The sequence below is a fragment of the Schistocerca americana genome, chromosome 1 (genome assembly GCF_021461395.2).
Source record: "Schistocerca americana isolate TAMUIC-IGC-003095 chromosome 1, iqSchAmer2.1, whole genome shotgun sequence".
NCBI lineage: Eukaryota > Metazoa > Arthropoda > Insecta > Orthoptera > Acrididae > Schistocerca > Schistocerca americana.
The window spans coordinates 1227466443-1227471311 of NC_060119.1; the positions used below are offsets into that span (position 1 = coordinate 1227466443).

At 43.6% G+C, this 4869-nt stretch overlaps 1 pseudogene; it reads left to right on the top strand.

Moving 5' to 3' along the window:
* The first annotated feature begins 876 nt into the window (after positions 1 to 876).
* On the top strand, positions 877 to 994 carry LOC124558133 (annotated as a pseudogene).
* The last annotated feature ends 3875 nt before the right edge of the window (positions 995 to 4869 follow it).

A 4869-nucleotide genomic window follows, 5' to 3' on the forward strand; every position in this document is an offset into this window, starting at 1 on the left:
CAGCCTTTAGGCAAAGACGTGATTAAACAAAAGAAGAGGGGTGAAACTTCCAAAAAGTGGAGTGCCCTTTAATATGTAAATAATCTGATTATTGTCTACAAAATAATATAACGTATTTAGTTTTACATATTTTAATATTGTAACATTGTAAATGCATGATGGTCATGTTTAGAAATAATATATTTGACTAATGTAGTGTCACGTGACCGGACACAGGACAGAGGATAGTGGACAAAGGTCGTGGTCTTTTGATCGTGGTCGGTCGGTGCGGTAAGGTCGGTGCGTCTAAGAGCCGCCGACATAGTATCACATGGCCATCAGTTTGTTTTGTGAATATGATTTAGTAAAATAAAAACCTTTTCGTTCTAAACTGTTGTCGGTGTAAATCATTTGTGAACGATCGTGATTTAGACAAATACTTGAATTCATTCACTGCTGTACTTAGGCTGGCTATTTACTCAATATAGGGCGCGAATGCAACTGTGCACCACCGAACCCCTTTTGCAGACGAGTCATGATAAAAGGTTGTGTACAAGGCCGAGTGAAGTTGCAATATCCATCAAGAGATCGCCATACATACTTGTGTCAAAAGGCAGGTTCCAGTTGCATTTTGTCCTCCACATTGTCCTACCACTTGCTGTTTCATGCAGCTCTTGATAGTTTTTGGACCTAAGTTTTCGAGGCTAATTTATCTGACACGGCAGATTTCACTCGAACACAAAGGAAGACAGCGTGCCGAAGATGGAACACCGCTGCATCGTTGTATCTTACAAAACGATGTCATATGTAGAGTACAACAAAGAACATACTTGACTTGGGACTGCTGTCACTGCAGTGGTTCGGATAGAAATAGTTTTCAATCTTAAGCATCGACCAGGCAACGGCCTTGCCGCAGTGGATACACCGGTTCCCGTGAGATCACCGAAGTTAAGCGCTGTCGGGCGTGGTCGGCACTTGGATGGGTGACCATCCAGGCCGCCATGCGCTGTTGCCATTTTTCGGGGTGCACTCAGCCTCGTGATGCCAATTGAGCAGCTACTCGACCGAATAGTAGCGGCTTCGGTCAAGAATACCATCTTAACGACCGGGAGAGCGGTGTGCTGACCCCACGCCCCTCCTATCCGCATCCTACCCTGAGGATGACACGGCGGTCGGATGGTCCCGGTAGGCCACTCGTGGCCTGAAGACGGAGTGCTTTTTTTTTTTTTTTTTTTTTTAACAGCGACCCGCAAATGACGCTGCTTCGTTTCGTATGGAAATATGATTTCTGATTACTCGATAGAACTGAATTTGCAGGAATAAGACATCACAGACACTATATTTTCACAGAAATTTCAGATCGAAAAAATAATTTGCTAATGCATGTCATTCACTTGCATCGACCGTCTAAAGGCAGTTTCTAGCGTTTAGAGTACTCTGTAATGATTGTGAAGTAAATGATGCATTAACGTGCCTACACAAATTAATTCATTATTACTTCTAATTATCCTTTCAGACGCATTCGATTGCCGATACATCAGTAGTCTGACATGCTATGGGTGGATCATGATCCACTCACAAGCAATTTTCACGAAATTAATGGATCAGTTCTTTGCCACCGTTGGTACGCCAATACAAACCAACAATATTCACTGAATAATATATCGTGACTAGCAGCGATAGGTACACTTCTGATATCTTTTCACTGTTGCACCTGATGCGGCTACGAAATCGGTTATGTATCAATGAAACATGAATTTTACCAGCTGTCAGAAGAATTCTTCTGAGCTTCATGCCTTTCAACAGATGAGGATGTCCAGAAAATAAAATACTTAATGCCTAATGAATGTTGCAAACACTGTTCACTTCAAAACTCGGCGCAGTTACTGCCGGCAGGGTCAAAGCAAAGGGGCCATAGACTGGCCTCCGAAATACACTGTGATCGTTAGTGACCGTCATAAATGGATTACTAACACTATAATCCCTCAGTATGCACATATTATACGATGATGCCACTGAACAGTCCTTGAGAGTACCGCATTTTTTTTCCGAAAGTGTTGTCCGCCGCTCGTGGTCTCGCGGTAGCGTTCTCGCTTCCCGAGCACGGGGTCCCGGGTTCGATTCCCGGCGGGGTCAGGGATTTTCACCTGCCTCGAGATGACTGGGTGTTTGTGTTGTCCTCATCATTTCATCATCATCCAGGAAAGTGGCGAAATTGGACTGAGCAAAGATTGGATAATTGTACGGGCGCTGATAACCACGCAGTTGAGCGCCCCACAAACCAAACATCATCATCATCATCATCATCCGACAGTGTACAAGCAAAACTAAACTTTCACGGCGAACCAACTGTTTGTTTTGTTCTCGGATGTCCAGCTGGGTGCATTCTAGGACTGTTGATATTTTTAAAAATATCTGTAAAGCGGTATATCGATATTTAACAAAATAGCGGTGTCGGCCCTCGATATACCGAAAAATGTGATCGGCATATGGATGTAACTACCGAAACAATATCGACGTGCCGACCTATAAAAATATAGGATGCACATTGGGAATATAATTTCAGTTTTAGAGCTATATATTCACGTATTCATTAGCAGATATTCTGTACGTCAACAAGCTGGTAGCCTCGCTCCTATCCCCCTTATGGCATGAATTGAAAGGAAACGATGTACGTTCACGCATGGCGATAACCACTTTGCTAACGACGGGAAGTGCATGTAGTGGCACAATAAAATGTGTTCGACGAGTCCATCGTCCGATTTCGTCACATATCGGTTCAAATGGCTCTGAGCACTATGGGACTTAACTTCTGAGGTCATCAGTCCCCTAGACTTAGAACTACTTCAACCTAACTCACCTAAGGACATCACACACATCCATGCCCGAGGCAGGATTCGAACCTGCGACCCTGGCAGCAGCGCGATTCCGGACTCACATATCGGATTTGTCTGGAAAACTTCATGTCGACTTATCTGTGGTACTTTTTTTTTCATTTCTGCAAAACGCCAGCTATCTAGGCGTTGCAGTGTTAAAATTGCGTGGTGAAGCTAAACGTAGCAGTTTCTATTCGTAGCGCTGAGCGCCGATTACGTCAGCATTTGCCCTCACACCCTCCCACGCCTCCGCCCACAGCAAAGACCAATCCTGTCATTTAGATTTTTTTTCATCATTCTCAGCAACTGTTTTCGAATAATGCCGATGTGAAGAAATAGTACACTACTTGCGATAAAAATTGTTTTTTATTGCAACTGGTGTGCTATTTCTTCATGTCGGAAATCTTGTTATTCCATTCACATCGCCACCCTCCAATCTAATCGGACTTCTTCTTTGTACCACCTATACTTGCTTCGCGTAGTCAAAGAGAAAGGCTGGACGAGATGAATGCTCAAAAAGCTGTATGGCTCCTTCATACACTGGGAGTAAATTTATATTCTACTACAATCTCAGAAGAACAATTTCAAATATTTATCAAAAATTGCAAAAAAAATACAATATAAAATCAAAATTTTATACATGGCTGAAGCAGCAACTGTTGAAGATCATCACGGTAAATGATAACAGCCAAAAAGTTGCAGGATGAAGATTTATTGAAATCCTTGATAATATGTCGTGTTCGCATCGACCATCTCTTGATAACTATGCTGTACAGATGGAGGTGATATTTTAATTTTAACTACTAACGACGCCTTTGGCACGATTGTTTTATGCATCTCCACTGCAGGATGTGATTTTAGTGTCTTTTTGCTTCTGATGGAGGTATATTTTGATATACCGAAACGGTGGTCAAGGATTTCAATAAATCTTTATCCTGTAAATGTTTGACTGTTATCATTTACCGTGAATAACGTAAAATAATAATTTCGGCGTTCGATACAGCCCATTTCGATGTCGATATATCGGTGAAATGTATCACCGATATATATCTATTCCCTATGGAAATAGTATCGATATATCGATATTTTATCAGCACCGCTACTGCAGTCGTTCACCATGGACGCGGAAGGGAACGACGGACTCCCCTTTTTGGACGTCACAGTTAAGCGCAAAGCGGATGTTACTATGGCACACAGTGTGTACGGGAAAGCCACACATACTGATGCATATCTTCACGACTCCAGCTGCATCCACGGTGTGTGAGCTGCGTACACTGGCCCTTGGGGCCGTGCGATATCTGACGAAGGAGTCTTGCCGAGGGAGCTCAATCAGCTGGAGAGCGTTTCCAAAAAGAAGAGATACAGCGGGAAAAAAGTCCAACGTTCTTTCAGGCAGAAGGTACAGACCCAGCAAACAGAACACGAGGACGATAAGGCAATGGCGTATCTGTCAAAGTATCGAACAAAATCGGGAGAATATTGACTGGGCGTAACATTAAATACGTTTTCCGTCCACCTCCTAAAGTAAGTGCGCTATTAGGAACGGTGAAAAATGACGTGGGGCTGCCACAGTCCGTGTAAATTGCCGGCCGCGGTGGCCGTTCGGTTCTAGGCGCTGCAGTCCCGAACCGCGGGACTGCTACGGTCGCAGGTTCGAATCCTGCCTCGGGCCTGGATGTGTGTGATGTCCTTAGCTTCGTTAGTTTTAAGTAGTTCTAAGTTCTAGGGGACTGATGACCTAAGGTGTTAAGTCCCATAGTGCTCAGAGCCATTTTTTTGTAAATTGCGATATAGCATGCATCGGGCAGACTGAGCCGACAATCGAAGAAACGTGGCAGGAGCAAAGGAGACAGGCCGAGCTCTGGCAATCAACAAAATTTGCGTTCGTGGAATAGTAGGGCCTTAATTATACACTCCTGGAAATTGAAATAAGAACACCGTGAATTCATTGTCCCAGGAAGGGGAAACTTTATTGACACATTCCTGGGGTCTGATACATCACATGATCACACTG